We start from the raw sequence: 19,827 nt of genomic DNA, 5'->3' as shown, positions 1-19,827 counted from the left end.
AGTCCATTATCCAGATAGTTCTGCTTTGTTTATGGAGCTTTATCTTCAGTGGAGGATGCCTACCCAGTTTGATTCCCTTCTGGAAAATCGTTAAGTCTGGAGCCATTTAAGTCCCGAGGTGAAAAGAATTGTTTCCTCCAGAGTTTTCTTTTTCAATACGTGGAGTTCCTGTATTGAAGGGCCCGTGTGATTCTCTCTTAACCTCTGACTTCCTCTCCCACCCCTGCAAGTTGCCAAGTTCCCCAGGAAAAGAACCTGAGAGGAAGGAGTTACAAGACCACTGTCAGCTGGCTGTGATGGAGCCCACTTTCCTTATTGAAATGGAGATTTTAGGTCAGGGAACCAAATAAAAAAACCAAACAAAACAAACTCATCGAAATGCAGGCCCCTAAATTGAGAGGAACGCGACTTCACTCCAAATTTAAAAAGAGAGACGACGGGACAGCATGCCATTGGCCTCCCAGAAAACATGGCACTGTTCCCTACTTGAGCAGAATAGATTGGACTTGCTTCTATTTTAAGGTCTGGCCCATATTTTGTCCCTTCCTTTGTTTCCTCGATACCTCATTTTTCTCACCAACTGCTCACTCCTTTATCTTTGCAAGGCACCTAAATTCTTTTTGGAACAGGATAAGCTCGTCCCCACAAATAATGTTTGAAGGCCCTCATTGATCACACCCTGGCTAAAGCTCTCCTGACGTCCCCCCTCCCTGCCGCTTAAAAGGCTGGAGTGTGGGAAAGGAAATAGCCTGCTCTGATTCTTAACCGGGGGTTGGCGCCAGTGAAGCTCCGAGGGCATCCCGCAGAGAACGGCTTCTGTGTGTAGTGGACGGAATGTTCAGATTCACAAGCTGAAGCTCTAACCCCCAATGGGACCGTATTAGGAGGAGAGGTGATCAGCTTTAGATGAGGTCATGAGGGTGGGGTCCCCGTGATGGGGATTAGTGCCCTTGTAAGAAGAAGAGAGGCCCCAGCTTCCTGGGTGCCATGTCATGACACAATGGGAAGGTAGTTGCCTACAAGCCAGGAAAGGTCTTCACCAGGAGCCAGATCTGCCTGCACCTTGACCTTGGACTTTAGCCTCCAGAATTGTAAGAAATGACTGTTGCTTAAGCCACCCGGTCCGTGGTATTTGACCATAGCAGCCTGGGCTGATGAGCAGATTGTGGCTGTGCTGGCCCTGCCTTGAAGGTAAAGCAGCAAATGTCCTAGCAAGTCCCTCTGAGCCATCTGGCCAGTCCTGTGCATGGACCACAAACAGCTTGATGGTTTCCATCAGCTTTCTCCTGAGTGCCTGGGGCCAGTGTGGCCCTTTTTCATCCTTAAACATACCACAGCCTCCACTGAGTCATTTGAAAGCACCGATGCTGGTCCACCTGAAGCTCACACCCGCTTCATACACTCCTGACACTGGAGGAGCTCCGCAGGGAGCAAAATACCCCTCCTGTCGGTCCTCTTGGGAGCTAGTCTTTTGTCTTGCTGTTAAAGTCGCCAAATGTGCCATCTCTCTAAATTTATGGCTAATTTATTATTATTTTTTTTGTTCCATTCAATAAAACCAGTCACAATAAATTACACATTGTGTTTTTGAGCCAGACAGACATGCTAAGTTGAGGACAATATGTTAATTACAGAAGCTTGTCCTGTTCATCTAAATGAAGACCGATAAGGGCCTAATTGCCTGCTGGGGGAGGGGGAGGGGGGTGATTATAAAACCTGTACCCTTGCCAAGATTTTTGCTGCCTACTCAGCAAGCAGATCACGTCTCCCCGAAGCAGTTTACACAGCACAGTGGAGTGAAGTTAGGATAATTACTCTGAAATTAATCTATATGAAAACCTCCTTCAACCGGCGTGACATTTGGATTGTGATCAAAACACTTTCACTGTTCCTCTCTCTTCACGTCTTCAGATTTTACCCAGGAAGGGTGATATTCACCTGCAGCTGGGTCACTCAGGTCTTTGGGCATTAAATGCTAGAGATAGAAAGACCCAAGCACAGTTTTGATTTAGTAAATGAAATGTTCTCCCTCCTTTCCCAGCTTGGAGCGATTTTTGAGTAGAAAACCTGCTGGCTTCTTTCTGATCCTCTGTCTCTCCTCGGTCAGGCCGAGGAAATAAAAGCAGAGACAGAAGACAGTTCCTATAATGCACAGTGACTCCTAAGCTGGGCTCTGCTCCTGAGCCTGGCAGATGGTTATGGATGGCCTGCTCCCAGGGCCCTTTCAGAGATTTCCAGCTGACCCTCTCTCTTGTAGTTCCCTTGATTGGGTAGATACATCTCCATTTCCAGTGGCCCTCAACAGTCTAGGACATCCTCAGGGTTGTACCTCCAGTCTCTCTTGCTGGAGCCTCCTGATCCACCAGGCTGTCATTTGGACGAGATCCAGGATAGCCCCTGTCTTGGTTTGTTCCTGCTGCTATAGTAAAGTACTACAGATTGGATAATTTATAAAGAATAGAATTCATTGCTCACTGTTCTGCAGGCTGGGAAATCCAAGATCAAGGTGCTGGCAGGTTCAGCACATGGCGAGGGCTGCTCTCTGGTTCCAAGATGGCGCTGTTAACTTGCGAGAGGGGCTGGACGACTATGCCCTCACATGGCATAAGAGACTGAAGGGCAAAGAGGGCCTGGCCAGTTTCCTTTGTCCCTTCTATAAGACACGAATCCCCCCTATACGGGTAGAGCTATGTGGTCTAATCACATCCTAAAGGCCCCACCTCTTAACATGGTTGCATTGGGGATTAAGTTTCAACATAAATATTGGAGAGAACAGAAGCTTTTAAACAGCCCCACAAACGTGGGGATCAGGGCGCCCCCGTCCAGCAGCTCTCTGGAACCTCTGAAACAGTCTTCTCTGGCCTACCAATTTCTTGCAGTGCCGAGAAACCACAGTCCATAGAGTCAGAGGCCAGTCCTTTGTGTCCCCCCCCCCGCCCCGTGTTAATGCATTAATTAATTAATAATGCATTAATTAATAATTAATGCATTGTCCCAGCTCTGGAAACCTGTGGGCTCCTCCGGAAAACTCCCTGGGTTAGATCCTGATGAAGCGGGGTAGGTTGGGGGACTCAGCCAACCCCCTGTCATCCCCTCAGCACTTTTTGTGCCCTATCTGAACCCCACTTTGTCATCTTGTTCTGGCTTTGGCGTCCTGGGGCTGTTCCCAGGGTCACATGCTTTGGGAAATTACAAATGGGGAGGGATCTCTATCTACACCACAGCCCAGAGGCTCCCACTGGGAAACATGGCCTCTGGGAAGCACATGGAAGTAAATGTGGGGGACTTTTTGGAGAATTGCTAAAACAATGGGCTGGGGATTCTTCCAGAATTTAGTGCCTAGGAGCAGAATTGTTCACTGTCCTGAAAGTCATGGAACACCCTTCCGCACTGAGGAATTGTCCTGTCCCAAATGTCAGTAAGGACACCCCTTCCCCCGCCACACTGAGGAAACACTGGTCAACCAAGCTAGGGAGAAGCACTCCGTTCTAACAACTAATGTCATCTAAGTGCTCTGGACAGGCAGCTGTGCTGGGCTGGGAAGAATGCTTCTGCTTACTCTTTTTTTTTTTTTTTTTAAGGATTTTTTTCGTTGTAGATGGACACACCATCTTTATTTTATTTCTTTATTTTTATGGGGTGCTGAGGATTTAACCCAGTGCCTCAAACGTGCTCCGCAAGCGCGCTGCCACTGAGCCACCACCGCAGCCCTCCGCTTACTCTTTGTGATTTCTTTTCCCCAGACCATAAGCCTCTTGAGGGCAGACGCCATTTCTGATCTTTTAATGGCACCTGTGAACGGCAGGTTTCAATCCGTCCCGTGGAATTCAGTGAACTGAATTGCTGTACCACCTCATGAGAGCATCAACAAGGACCCAAACGAAAGCTGACAAATAGAGGGTAAAAGCCCTGATTTGACAGGGTTAAAAAATACTGTATAGGAAGTATTTTCACGGCCTCATGGAAAGGATGTCCACTGTTCCTTCCCTGGTTGTCTCCATTTCTGTCCTTACCCATCTCTATCCCCTAGGCTGGCCAAGAAGAACTCATAAATACCCCCCAATCAATCTCTGAGCCTTATGAGAGCCACAACGAACGAGAAGAATGAAAAACCATGACAACGTAGAAGGGTGTGCTGAGGCCGGAGCCCGGTCAACATCCTGGAAGGAAAAGTGGAATCTGAAAGGAGGGAGGCGACCAGAGACTGGGAGAGAGGCAGAGCAGGATGGGAGAGTTTGGAACCGAGGACGAGGCAGGTTTAGGAACGGCTCCATACTGGGAAAATTCTCAATACGGGAAAATTTTGGAACACGGGTGGATTTAGAAACAGTTTGCTCTATTTTTTTTTTCCTTCTAAACTTTCCTCTTAAGTTTGGGAAAGTGCCAAAGGAATGAGCTCTGCAAATGAGTCAGACAAATAGTTCCTGAGAATGAACTATATGAAAAGCTCAAATTATCCTTGAAGATCATGCATTTAAAAATCTTTTTAATCCTGATAAAAATTTACCATCGACCATCTTTCAGTGTTCCGTTCAGTAGGGTTAAGAATATTCACACTGTTGACCAACAGATGCCCAGAACTTCCCAGCCCCTGGCAACCACCATTCTACTTTCTGTTTGTAGGAGTTGAACTACTCTCGGTACCTCCTATCCATCCATCGAAGCATATCATATTGGTCTTTGTGTGGAAGAGCAAGCATGTTGAAATCCTATGTGTCCATCATTGCATGTGACCCTGAAAGAGGAAGGAGAAGTTTAAAAATGACTATTGTCACCCTGCTATGGTTGGGGTCTGGAGTGTCCCTCCCAAAGCTCTTGTTTTGAAAGCATGATCTCCAGTGCAGCAAGGTTCAGAGATGGGGTTTTAGGCAATGATTAGGGTTCTAACCTCATCAGTGGATTGATCCATTTGCTGGATTAACCCATTGATAACTGAATGGACTACTGAGTGGTAACTGTAGGCAGGTGGGGCATGCATGGAGGAAGTAGGTCAATGGGACGATATCTGTCCCTGGTCTTCTCTCTCTCTGCTTACCAGTGACCAGGTACTGAGTAGCTCTCCTCTGCTATACCCTTCTGCATGATGTTCCGCCTCACCTTGGGTCTAGAGCAATGTAGTTGGCCAACCATGGACTGAGACATCTGAAACCACAAGCCCCAATACATTTTCCCTCCTCTGGTTGTTCTTGTCAGGTAATTTGCTTAAGTGACGAAAAGCTACTAACACATCACTGACAACGTCATTGGCAAACTGGAAAGAAGCCAGACCTTGGCGATGGCTCCTTGAATCACCCCAACCCATGGCAGAGGTGCCTTCACCCCACTTTCTATTCTGATCCTAACTTTCCTCCCTGCTCACCCCAATGCTGCCCAGAATAATCATCACATTGGACTCTGGGACAAAGTAATTCACATGAAACTGCGAACAGCTGACAACATAATAAGTCACGTTGTATTCAACAGAGGGACTGCATCTCTAACGGGGAATTTCAGTCGACATCTGTGGTCGGGTAAGGGGAAGCCTCTCATGTAGGCTTTTGCACATCTGCCCAAAGCAGATGGGTTCACTTTTGCCTTAACCCATGGTCTTCAGGTCTGGAACACCTTCCTCTCTAGGTGCATCCCAGGAGGAATTTGTCTCCTGAAACCAAGGTCAGTTGGCAGAGCTCCTTCCGGGGATGTGACCTTCTGTCTCTCTGGTCCCTAACTTGCACCTGCCACCCAGCAAAACTATGAAAAGAAACAGGGCTGGCTTGGGGAAGGCGTCTATGACCCCAGGTAAAAGACCCGGGGACCCAGGCTCTTCAGGGCCCTTGAATTAGGGATCTCTGTGCCGTCTCTGTTCAGGTTTCAGAAACAGTCTGAGAAGGCAGCTCCGGGGTGTGTGATGGGTGAGGTCGTGCTCTCCAGGAGAGAGCTTGAAGGGAGTCAGAGGAGGAGGGGCTGGGCAAGCGTGGCGCCCTCAGGTAAAGCTGAGCTGTGACCCTAGCACGGGGCCACGGGAGCATTTCCACATGGCTGTCATGTTGTCCTTTGAGGCAAGGAGCCTGGCCTTTGAACCTTCTCATCCATAGGCCACTGCTTGAAGTGGTGGGCCACTTCCCAGGCCACAGCATCCTGGGATGAAGGCGCCATCTGCTCAGGACCTGGCGGGATCTCCTGAGGGAGCAACATCTGCAGGCGTTATCATGAGAGCCACCCACGTGCCCGCCAGCCGAAGGGACTGCTCCTCCAAACACAAATAAACTCCAGTCCCACCGTGAAGAGGTTCCCCTGCCTCAGGACAGCTCCAGAGGAGAACATTCCAGCCTGAGGAGTGAGATTGAGGTTTAAGGTAACGATGTGCAAAACGGCAACTTAGGTAGCCATTGGTCAAATACGGGCTCAGCCCTTTTAAAGAGTGAGAGAAAAATAGCTCCGTATCCGAGCCAGTGCCTGCCTGTAAAACCCGGCGCCATAACATTCCCTCTGATAAAAATCGACACCAGGCCGGCATTTAGACATTTAGCATCTTCTTCTGCGATATAATTACTACTCTGCTTTGTACATCTGTGTTTGCTCTACCCTTCCACTAGAACAGGATGCCATTTTACTGATCTGGCAGATTTATCCACCTGGCTTTTAGGCAGTTGGTCATTTTTCAGTCTGGTGGGGGAATGCCTTCTCCTGACCCCTCCCGCACACCAGCCCCTCACCCCTACCCCACAGCTCCCACATCAAGAGAAAAGCTCAAAGAGAACTCAGCTGAGAACGGTTGGTTTCTGTTAGTTGCCCAGTTTCTGATCCCTCCAGAATATGCCATGGCCAGTCTTTAGGGGCAGCTCAAGAATCCAGAAATGACTTATGTCTAAGAAGCTGAGGGCCAACGGCTGCTTGTTGATATAGTGGGTGGATCACATGAGGAGTGGAAGGAAAGGACTGGCTTGGACCAGCTGGGAGGGCTTGGCACACAAAACGGAGTCAGAGGGAGGTGGGCATGGCCACCACCGTCCTCCAGAGCTTGTCTCTGATCTTCTAAGCCAGCGAGCCGGCTGGGTTTCTCTTGGCTTCTTGCAACCATCAAGGTAGCATGGATTTCAAGGGGATAGCTTGAAACCCATAGCTTATTTATGGCTAAATAATGTCAACCAATGGTTTGCCCAGTCCAGAACTCCCAGGATGACAAGACGGTGCCCTTTGGGGTTGGGTGTGGCTTTAACCCCTTTCAGCTTGTGCTGTTTGGGCGTCTGCTTATGTGGGTGAATTTTCAGTGCTGCCACCAGCCAAAGGATCTAGATGCCTTAATCACATGGGAGGGAAAAAAGGAGCCTCTGCTTTAAGTTCACTGTCAGCCTTTCTTCTGGGTCCGAGTAGCACTACCTGTTCCCCGACTTTATGTAGGAACTCCAAGTGCTGGGTCTGGCAGGAACATGGGGATCATGCAGCCCAGAGGTCTTCACACTTGCTTCTGCTCAAGATCTTCAAACAAAGGCAGCTCAGGTTGATGCCAAAGGAGACCTGATTCCTGGCTCCCTCACCTGGCCACAGTCCCTGATGGAATTCGATGGATCCCTCTGGAGTCCCCAGAGCACTTGAGAATCCACTGATCCAGTGCAACCCTTTCTTACACACAAGGACACTGAGACCCAGAAGTAGGAAAATTCTGTTTATAAGGTCCACGGGGAAGCTAACCCTACTCCAAAGCAGGTAGTCCCTGGCCCTCCTGCTGGACCAACATCCTCTCCCTGGGCATCTCTCCCTGGTCACTGCTCAGCACCCAATGCCCTGTGTGGTTTGTAGACTCAGGCCCCGCCCCTTCAGTCCTGCACGCCAAGACCCCTGAGAGACCTCGATCCCCATCCCCTGCATGTCCTGAGCGGGAGGCTGGCCAGGCAGGGACTGTATACCCTGTTGACGCAGTGGACAAGAGTGACTTCTTTTGTTTCTGCTAAGTTAGAAAAAAAATAAGTCATAGGTCTGACAAGGAGGTCGATGGCATAGCGCCACCTTCCAGGGCCCTGCGGTTGGAGACAGGGCTGAGGGTCCGTGGCTGGACGCACATGGGCATGGAGACATCAGGCCGCACAGCCCCTCTATGACAACGAGACAGAAAGTGCCCAGAGGTGGCATGATTTCTCTGGAAGCCTTGGCACCCACCTGCCTCCACCAATGAGGCATTTCCTACGCCAGAAGTGGACCTCTCCCTTGCTCGTGTCGAGAACTCGGCCTGCGCTCCCTCTCCTCTGTACCTTCGCCTCCTGACTCATTTCCCCTCTCCCTGCTTGTTGCACTCGCTCTTGGCTCTGTCTTCCATACGTCTATTTCTGTCTTTTCTGCTGGCTCTCTTTTCAGCTGTCTCCCATCTCTCCACTTCTCCCGTTTCTCCTTCAGCTGCATCCATGAACAGACACCGATGTGCACACGAACACACGCACAACCCCATACCCTTTCCCCTCCCAGAACTACACACGGGGACACGCAGACACAGGATTATCCTCAACCACGCCCACAGACAGTCCCACACAGCCCATTCAGTCACACACACACACACACACACACACACACACACACACACACACACCCTGGGCCCTCCTTTCTAGCCAAGCTAAGTGAACTTAGAAGAGACTACGCTCACGGACCTGTTGACGTCTCTTCGTCTTACAGTGATTGGCAACCACAGAGGGATCTCAGATGAGCAAGTCAGTCTAGTGCTCAGGGCCAGTAAACTGGGAGCTCTTGGGTATAAAACTGGACCCAGTCATTTCACCCCCTGGAAAAGAGCCTCCTGTCTCAGCCATTCCAGCAGGTGGTGACCTCAACAGCTGCCACCAGACTGCTAGGAAATGGAACCTCTTAAATGCCTTCCAAAAGTGGCTGTGGTCAGATTTGGGAGGACTATATTGGTTAGATCTTCTGAGACTGGGTGGAGAGGAATAGTACTTGGAGGAGGGAGATGGTGATTGTGTGTGTTTGTTTGATTGGTTTAAAGGGTCCTTGGAAGAAATGCAGGGTTTACTGCTCAATCTGAAGGCAGGATGATAGGTCTCCCAGGTCCAAGAACAAGAACTAAGGGAGCCTGAGTTTTCACCATGTCCCTGCCACAGATCAGCCACTGGACACCAGAGCCAGTTAACTTCTCATGGCTTCATTGCCTAATCTCACCCTGCTGGTAGCTCAAAAGTTTACTAACCAGAAAATATGTGTACAAAACACTATGAGTAGGGCTGGGGATGTGACTCAGTGGTAGAGCACTTGGCTAGCATGTGTGAAGCACTGGGTTTGATTCTCAGCACCACATAAAAATAAATAAATAAAATAAAGCTAAAATAACCCACACTATCGGGATTAAAGATTGCAGGGAGCTGAAAAACGTGATTTCTTTTTAATATAGTCAAGATATACACATGGTTTAGGGTTCCCTATTAAATGGCAGTTTGGGAATATTTGTTATGAAAGTGGTGGTAACCAACTAGTAACCAAATTGTCTGAGCCAAATTTCAGGAAAGGTAGTCTGAAAAAAACCAGGAAAGAAGAACAGAATATTTCAAATTGCCATCTTTAAAAAAAAATCTGCAACATTCAGTAACTTTCTGTCATTTAGTCATCCCCAGGGACAATGCTTTAATATTGGGTAATGATTAATAGTCAAAATAAGTTCTCCCACATATTATGAAAATGTTAATTAAAGTTTAATATATTCTGCTTAAGGAGAAAGAAATATGAATATATATGCATTATATATATGTATGCATATGTATTATATCTGAATAAATAAATGTGTGGAACTAATGGACACATCTTATATATGAAGATATATATTCTATATGGAAGTATAATATTTATATTACATATCTATCTATCAATATGATTTAGAAAGGATTTAATCTTCTTGAAGGTTTAAAATGTTCACCTTACAAAATGTTTAAGATTAAAAATATACTTTGAGTCTTTAACAGGTAAACACTCAGCTATATGGAAAAACTCAGATGTCACCATGACTCATTTTGCAAAAGTTCCAAATTTCTCTATGCATAATTTATAAACAGTTCTCTAGTACCTAGTCATTATGAGAAATCGGCTGCTTTTAGATCTTTTGAGGGCCTGCCAATCTGGACCAGGGCCGTGAATTAGTTATCTAATACATTAGTTGTCAAATTACAACAAATTTAAAACAACACACATTTATTATTGTAAAGTTCTGTAGACCAGAGGTCTAAAATGGGTCATACTGGGCTAAAATCAGACAGGAAGGACTCTGTTCCTTTTGTAGGCCGTGGGGGAGGAATCGCGGTCCTGCCTTTTCCATCTTCTAGAACCCTACCTGCATGCTTGGCAAATGTCCCTGTCCTCCATCTTCAAAGCCACGGATGGCATTTCAGTCTCACATGTAAATATCACTTTGACCCCTTTCTTCCACAGTCATGATTCAATCGGCCCAGAGTTGGGAAAGTTCTCCCTTTTTAAGGATCATGGTCATTTAATCCAGAATAGTATCTCCATCTCAAGTACTTAATAACATTTGCAGAATCCCTTTTGCCATGTGACATATCCATAGGTTTTTGAGATTAGAAGGTGGACATCATTCTTGGATGAAGAGGCCAAGAGTCAATTCTTGGAATTTACAGATCAATTCAAGTTTAATTAAGTAATAGCAGCAATAATTGTGTGGCTAGAGTAAGGCATGGAATTTCTCTGAACTTATGCTTTCTCCTCTGTTCATAAAATTAGGAGAGGCTCTCTCCTTGCTTTGCCAAATGATTTTGACAGCAATTCAAGGCTGTCACCCTGCTAAAGCATTATATGAAATCTTGGGACAAGGCTGCTTGCAGGGTTCTGGGGGAAGCAGGGCACAGAGAGCTCAGTGCAGGGCAGAGCACTTCACAACCAGTTTCTGATCCAGGGACAGTGGCACACACCTTTAATCCCAGCTGCTTGAGGGACTGAGGTGGAAAGATCAAGAGTTTGAGCCCAGCCTAGGCAATCCATCCAGAACCCATCTCAAACAAAAAAGTAACAATAACCCCCACGACAACAATGAAATCATCAGCTTCTAAGAAAAGTCCTACCCGATCAGTATTTGGGGTTTGATAACTTGGAGGCCATGGTGGCCCACCTGTTTTTGGAGCTTAGTGTTGGTAAACATGAGTACCTCCCAGTTGTCCAGCTATTTCCAAGGGGCTATATATGCTTAGTGGTGTGCTTGTTAGCCATGCCGGGATGAAACCTTTCAACATGGAGTTGTTGTGGGTTTGTTGGTTTGTTTGACATAGTCAAGCAGATTTAGCAATATAAAGGCGAGTCAAAGATGATGAACAGCCATAAGGGTGAAAGGTGAGTGGGAGGAGAGGTATAGGCGAGGATGAAGAGAGATCAAAATCTCCATCACACAAACAGAAGAACCGGAAGATAAAAGGGATGGTTGATGGTACAAAAGCTGGGGAGAGAGGTATGCACTTGAAAATTTGCAGAGCTAACTGGTGGATGAACCGGGATAATGTATTTAGCAGGAAAGAAGCGGAAGAGGGAGGGCAGTGGAGAGGGGAGGAGATGGTGGGAGGCAACAGTGTATGGGAGCAGATCCACAGGGGCAGGAAGTCAGCAGACGATGTCTAATGCGGATAAAATGAGTGGTATAAGCATTTCAGTTAAGGCAGAGGAATAACCACCAGAAACAAAGAAATGGAAGTGATCAGGTACAGTTAGCTCTGGGGAGCAGGATTAGAGATGGAGAATGAGGAGCAGGGGTTAGTTGCTCGGTGGTTAGTTGCTATTTAGTTCTACCTCAGTTGATTTTCTAAAAACTGCTGCATGTGTTAGCTGATGAGTTAATGTTGAACAAATCAATGCAAGAAAGAGTCGTTCTTTTTATTTTCACAATATTCTACTCATTCAAATCATGTTAACTCTTTTTAAGAAAAATGAGTTATAAGCTGGGCACAGTGGTGCAGGCCTATAGTCCCCATCCTCAGGAGGCTGAGGCAGGAGGCTGGCTTAAGCACGAGTGTTTGAGGCCAGTCTTTGCAATGTGGCAAGATTCTATCTCAAACAAACAAACAAAAAGAAAAATGAGTTATATTAGCGACATATGCAGTATAAGTATATAGAGGGTGCATCAATATAAATCGTAATTACTACATGATTTTTCATTCTTAATATTTTATTGTGAAAAAATTTTTAACGTTCTTTTTTAATTGTCAATGGATCTTTCATTTTAATTTATATGTGGTGCTGAGCATCAAACCCAGGGTCTCACCCATGCCAGGCAAGTGCTCTACCATTGAGCCACAACTCCAGCCCTTATCGTGAAATTTTTAAGAACACACAAAAAAATTAAACACACATACCCATTTATGGTGCCTTGATCCTACAATGAACATTTTAATTATTTTATTGCCAATCTGTCCACCCATCCCTCTATCTATGAATTAGTTTTAACTTTTTAAAACACTAATTAAGTTTTTTCTCTATTGTGATAAAAACCACATAACAAAATGTTCCACAACACGCCAGTCAGGGTCACTCCAGGTGAATTGGGCTGGCACTGAATATCCACACAGACACAGGAAGTACCTTTTTTTCTTGGGGGTTCAGTGCCGGCTCCTTGACCTCAGCCCCACAAGGAGGCAAGAGAGGCAGGCCAAAGAGACAGCAAACCTGAAACCCGATCTATTGAGGGGGAAAACACGCAAGAAAGTTCAACCCAAATAAGGTAAGGGATTGGGTTTCAGGGGGTTGCTTGGGGATGTCTTGTGGTCAGCAGGTTGACTGACATGTTGGGAGGCCACACCCACCTCAGGTGCTGGGTGGGATCAAAGGCAGAGGGGGGAACGTCAGTCCTCATGTGCTCAAATGCTCACAGCTCACACACACAGCCCATGGCTGGCTCGTGACAAAGACGTACCATCTTGACCCTTTTTAAGTGACAGCTTCGTAGTGTTCAGTGTATTCACATTGTTTTAAAACAGGTCTCCAGAAGATTTTCATCTGATAAATCTGAAACTCTCTACCCATTAAGCAACTCCTTTTACCTCCACCCCCCAGTCCCTAATATCTACCATCTCACTTTCCATTTGTTTAACTACTTTGGATTCCCTATGTAAAGGGAATCACCCAGGGCTGGGGATGTGGCTCAAGCGGTAACACGCTCGCCTGGCATGCGTGCGGCCCGGGTTCCATCCTCAGCACCACATACCGACAAAGATGTTGTGTCCGCCGACAACTAAAAAATAAATATTAAAAATTCTCTCTCTCTCTTTAAATATATATATAAAAAGGGAATCACCCAGTATTTGTCTTTTTGTCACAGGCTTATCTCCTTAAGTTTCCTCATGTTGTAGAATATGACAGGATTTTCCTCATTTTTTTTTTTTAAAGAGAGAGTGAGAGAGAAGAGAGAGAGAGAATTTTCAATATTTATTTTTTTAGTTCTCGGTGGACACAATATCCTCGTTGGCATGTGGTGCTGAGGATCGAACCCGGGCCACACACATGCCAGGCGAGCGCGCTACCGCTTGAGCCACATCCCCAGCCCCAGATTTTCCTCATTTTTAAGGCTGAATAATATTCCCTTATGTGTGTGTATGTGCCACATTGTTTTTCTTTTTTACTTTTTGTATGTATGTTTGTTTTGGTACTGGGATTGAACCCAGGGATGTTTTACCACAGAGCTACATCCCCAGTCCTTTTTATTTTGAGACACTTGCTGAGGCTGGCCTTGAACTTCCCCATGTTCTCTATCCATGCCTTCAGGAGACATTGGGCTTGCTAGCACATCTTGGCGGTGGTGAATAATGCTGCGGCGAATATGGAAGTGCAGCCATCCCTTTGAGATCCTGCTTTCAGTTCTTTTGGATACATACCCAGAAGTGGGGTTGCTGAGTCATGTAATACTTCTACTTTCAGTTTTTTGAGGAACCTACATACTGTTTTCCATTTACAATCCGTGAACAGCGCCTAAGGGTTCCAATTTCTCCACATTCTTGCTAATCCTTGTAAAGTTCTGTTTTGTTTTGTTTTGAAATAGTATCCATTCGATTGGGTATGAAACAGGTATAAAATGGATTTTTGGAAAGTCCTTATCAACCTTGTTCTAGGTAATTGAGAAAATTCCAGGAGATTCCAGGGAGACATTGCAATGCTGACGACTAGGTCAAGCTGGACTTTCCTAAGTGGGAAACTTCCCCTTAGAAGTAAGTGACCACTCCAGGCAAATCCAGGGACGAAGACATTTCTCTTCAGCATAACTTTCATCATAATTCCCCTTATTAAATCAGTGTCACTTCATAGGTCAGTTTATAAGACCACAGGTTTTGCAAGTGACAAAATAACCGCAAAATCTTCCTGTGTATTAATAGAATATGGACTCTGTTTAATATCTTGATTTTTCCAATTGATCCTATGCTGTGGGGCCCTTGCAGAGCCTACACTAGATTAAGGCTCTGTTTCCTACTGGAACACATACTGGCTTTTGAGCCACAGTTACCTTTCAAGCTTCTGGAACTTCATCTCCATTTGCCTTATATGGAAATGTTTGTCCCTCTACTGGACAGACAGGCAGTCTCTTTCTGGTTCTGTTCCTGTGTGGTAGCCTGGTGATCACCTTTTTAATTAACTCCGGAAGAACTCGGAACAGGAATGCACTCTGGCCTCAGACTATTACCACCACGTTGGAGTTGCATTACAGTAGTCTGACCCACACTGGACATGACCTTGGGTGTTTGTGAAGCTAGTGAGGAGATTAGCAAACAGAAACCTTGAGAACAATTAATCCTTCCCTGCATAGCAGAACAGCCCAGGCTTTGCAAAGACAACTCAGCAAACGGATTTCTGAGTCATTTTTAGCAGTCCGCGTGCATTTTGGCAGATTGAAAGGCTGAGGCTGATTCCGTGTGTGGGAAAGCAGGTGATTACGGCTCCCCAAACACTGTGTGCCGCTCAGTCACCCCCGACAAATCAGTGACAGAGTAATCCCACCATAATTGGCTGACCCTCGGCTAATCCTGTTTCTGCATCATATTTCCTTGGCAGGTCATTTGGATCATTTAATTAGCATTCTTCAAGGTTATTCCACCACCCCCCCCCCATGGAGTGCTTTGGGACACCATATGCACAGTGGCTCTGAGAAGCAGCAGCAAGGTGACTCTGCCGATGGTACCCTTCTCTGTGATTGCTAACGTATTAGCTGATGAATGCTGGGTAGCCAATAGGGCCCATGCCATGCTGTTCTGCTCTATGCTCAGCCATGAGCAGGTGGCTCTTAATTCCCACCATCCTCTGACGGAGGTCCTGTTGGTTATCTCCTTTAAGTGAAAGGTAAAGTGAGGCTTAGAAAGGCCCCGTGACTTGTCTAAGAAGAGCTAGCATTTGAGCCAGGTCTTTTTGAACCATCACCCGAATTACCCTTCTTTGTGCTCCTGAGTTCTTAGAGCTGGTCACACTCCAATGGGCTAGCTGGGCTCTGGTTCCATGTTGGGAGTTAGCTGTGGATTCCAGCCAGGCAGTCAGCTCTCTGGGAAGGAAGCCCGCTTCCTCTACTCAGCCTGCTTCATGCAGCATGGTCCTGGACTTGGAGTGGTGTGTTGTGACTGACAAATGTACCTCTTTCGGATTCTGCACTTAAATTTACTTAAGTTTACTGGACTGCGGCAGGCAGCAGCCCAGATGTGGTAGGCAACTAGGGCTGCAGTTACTCCCTGTTCACCACATACAGATGGGCCTTGGTGAGTGGCTCAGCCTCCATGGGCCTCCTTTTTCCTTTCTTGCACTTCAAAGATATTAGCCATATGCTGTCTCTGGAGGTTTCCTACAGTGAAATTTGCATTTGTAAATGTAAATTATAACATGGCCTGGCCCCATGTAAGGCCCCACTGGTAACAAGGGCTCATAGCTGAAAACAGAGTTGCTAAGTACCTCATCTCCTGGAAGAGTCCTCAGGCGCAGGGGGAGCACCCACTGCAACATTTACGAAGATACCGCAAAGCCCTTCCTCCTTCCTGCCACCCTTGGTCCACAAAGGGGACACAAAGGACAGAGCCACTGTGGTCTTTGATCCTTGGGGAAGTGCAGTGTTTGGGAAAGGCAATTTTTCTTCCCTCCTTGTCAGGGAGGAGAGCGAAGGCTTTTCTCTGTGGTGGCCTGATCTAAGCCAGTCGGATGGTTCATAATTACTGAATCATTCTTTCAAGTGTTGGTAGCTTTAAACTGTTTGAAGTAGGGGAAGGCTAAAGTTCTCTCACCCACAATCCAGAAGTTCCAGCCAAATTCTGATGCACATTTTTTTTTTATGAGCAAGCAGACAAAAATAAATCCATAAGCAAACAAATCAATCCATCCAATCCATCTATGAACTCGAGAAAGTCCCAGCAATCTGTCCTAGATTCTATGAGTACCTGGCACAGGATTCTCTTGAAATGATTGCAGGAGGGTTCACCTGGCAAGTTTTAGCCAATCGTCTCGTCATGGCCAACTTTCCTAAACAGGTGGCTATTTGTCCCAAAATAGCAGTTCAGAAGGAATTGCCTGGTGGAATAGATTCTAATACTCTGTTTTTTGCAAGAGCAATAGCTAATTAATTCTACCATCTTCAACACCACTCATCCACATAAAAAATTGTTTTTAAAATGCTAATTAATAAAACTTCTAGAGTTGACTCGAGATAAAAGTACTTGCATTTGTCAAAATCCTGTGCAGAAGACAGATGACACACTCAAACAAGGTCATGGAAGAAAGTGCAGCGAAGGGACCTTTGCAAAGGTGTGGTCAGGATCAGAAGGCACTAGCAAAGGACAGTGAAGCACGCTGGGCCAGGAACTGTGAGGGGCTTTGCTACTCTTGCAAGCCTGAAGGGATGTAGGAAGAAGTGGTCTTCAGTACCTGGAGGGAGCCATACCTGAAGCAGAGGGCTGCCAGGTAGTAGCTGCAGCCTCGGAGTGAGGGGTGGGATCACTGCCAACCTGTAGCCTGAAAAGAGTTGTGTGGCTTTGGGAGTTGGGGATAAATACTCAGCCTCTTTCTCCCTCTGCCCTAGTCACCTGCTGGCACCTTCCCACAGAAAACCAGAGGAGAAGGGCTGATTGATGTAGAGTTGGCAGAGTCAGATCTTGGGGTTCACAGAGAGCATGTGGAGCAGCACAGAACATGAATCTGGAGGTCATTCAGCACACTTGTTGAAATCTCAGATGGCCTTTACAATTTCCAAATGCAAACTCATCATCCCTAGACTGTGAGTTTCTAAGTGGAGTAGCCCACATTGTCACTATTTTTCCTGAGGATACAGTTGGACACCAACACAAATGTGCATACCATGGGAGAGTGTTGTAAAGTAAGTCACAGACGATGGAAGCCCTTCCTTGAAGCCAAACATATCACTCCTGAAAATTGGGAATACCTGCAAAAGGGCAGACACTGGCATCTCATTCTCCAGTTGGACATCTGCTTGTGGCAGTTGACTTGGTGATCTGCACTGGAATAGCCTGCTTCCAAGAATGTCAGGACAGCCTGTCAATGCTATAGCTGAGATGCCAGCTCAAAGGACACTCCCTGGAAGGGTGGGGAGCATGCTTCAGGATGTACTATGTTTATTAGGCCAGAGACTCCTCTGTGGGGTGGTCTCCAGTAGAAAGGACACATGATTTCAGAGACCAAGGGGTGGGAGTAGGAGGGCCCCGTTTACCCTCATTCTTGAAGATCCACTGGGGGATTTCATGCTTTCTGTCCTTGCAACTCTGGATTCTGCCTGGCTGAAGGCCCTGGTCCCTCCCAAAGGAGCAACTCTCATCAAGGTGCCCAGTAAAGGGCTCTTTGAACTACAATTGACAGTCCATTTTGCTCCTACTTTAACGGAGCTAGAAGCTGACTTTCAAGTTGGGCCTATCCCTGCCCATTGAGCTATCTGACTCTCTTGGGCCTCTTCCTGAGGATTCCAGACCCCAAACTCCGCCAGAGAGGGTGCTCAGAGTCCCTTTTGTCTTGTTATAAGATCTGGGCAGATAACCTGGCTCTTTTCTATATCAGCTCCTGCAATCTTTTAAATGTGACCATTTGGTGCCATTGGGACCACAAGTTAACCCACAGCCATCAAAGGTCATTGCACATTCCTAGGAAAACTCTTAAGTAAAACCTACAAGTTCCATTCCTGGAGGCACCTTCACCCTTACAAACTCACCTTCCAGCTCAAGGTCTGCTGTCCCCCGTGACCCAAGATAAAGAACCAAACTGTGGGAAAACTGTGATTTTTTGGTTCAACTGGGGTCGTCTTTGTTTCCACTATGGGAAATGTAAACCATTTCTCCGGCTTCCAGAGCAGAGGGTAACTGGTTCTATGGAGGAGAAAAGACTTATGTTCAGCTCTATGTCAAAATGTCTCCCAACCTTGAGATACTATCTAGGACAGTCTATATTTTCAAACTTTAGTTCAAGTTCATGCCCTTTGATTGCCTTAAACTCAGCATTTGCCTGGCTTGCTGACGCAGGGGGAAACATGTGCTTTGCTCTCAAAAATAAAAAGGGAAAAAAGAGGAGGAAGAAAAAAAAAAAAAGGTTCACATCTCAGTGGTTGGGTTTGTTCTAGGCTAGGTACTAAATTCAGAAATGTTTTGCTTCACGTAACAAAGGTAATTTGGATTTCTCGTTACTTTGCAGTCTATTTCCGTCTCCTCTCTGTCTCTCTGTCTGTCTCTCCCCCCCAGCTTAATCAATTGATTTTACCTGCAACTCATTGACTTGTGTCCCTGTAAAGGTTGGTCTCATACCAATGGGATCCAGAGAATTGGTAGAAAGCAGGCATTTTTTTTTTTTTTGTTGAATTGAGGTACAACTCTGTTCAGTCTAGTTGATTTGGGGACTTCTAGTCCCAAGTGGGCTGTCGAGTTAGGTAGCAGATGGTGAAAGGCTCAGCAGCCACAGAGCGGAGTGAAGAGCTAGCTTCCTAGTCCAGGGAACACCTCACATAGGGAAACAACAAATAAAAACAGATGACAGGGAAGGGCTGGGAGGGCTTACGCAACTCCCACCTCCTCCTGCTTCAACCAAAGCCTCCAGTTGGGCGCTGCCACCCCCAACCCATAGGTGGGAATGTGCTGTCAGGTAGAGAAATGTCCCTGGCACAACTGTCATTCTTATTTGTCCCTTGTCTTCTTTCCTGCCTGAATTCTCCCTCACAGTTTAGTGCTGGTAGACTTTCCGTAAATAAGAGAAAGTATTAAAACAGCTCATTTGCTTTTGAACCTTCACACTGAGCCCTAGATACAAATAAGTCAGGCCTCCTTCAAAGTAGACACCCTGGGAAGTTGTACTTTTTGAACAATGCTGTGACTCCCCAAAATAGTTGGAGAATTCCTCTTTTGGAAGTACTTTGAAAGGCAACTCAAACAGCCTTGCAGGGCGATAGGCTTTAATAACTTGCACCAAATCTCTTAGTAGTCTGCAAAACACCCGTCCTCACCCGCCGGAAACCTACACATTTCTGTCATTGCATTTTATGTGCAGAATCATCCTATATTTATGTTTTTGATTCTGTTACCTCCAGGAAGGCTTGCATGAGCTGCCTAGCCCATTTCTGGTAGAGGGAAGATAAGGTTAATTAGCAATCAATAACTTATAAACCTTCAGAGTGAGAGTAAGTCAGAAGAAAACCCAATCCCTCCGCACCTTCTGTTAGGAGACCACCCTGTCTCCAAGGGTCCCTGGTATTTCTGCACATCTCACAGGCCGTAGCACTGACCACCTTCATCCTGAGCTATTTTCCCTAGGATGTTTGTCAGTGACCAGCCTTAGAAGATAGTTTTTCCCTCCAAAGCAAAAAACAGATTTGCTTAGTCTTGGAAAATGGAAATAGTGTCTCCCTTTAGA

The sequence above is a fragment of the Ictidomys tridecemlineatus genome, chromosome 1 (genome assembly GCF_052094955.1).
Source record: "Ictidomys tridecemlineatus isolate mIctTri1 chromosome 1, mIctTri1.hap1, whole genome shotgun sequence".
NCBI lineage: Eukaryota > Metazoa > Chordata > Mammalia > Rodentia > Sciuridae > Ictidomys > Ictidomys tridecemlineatus.
Note: the sequence above shows the minus strand (reverse complement) of the source record.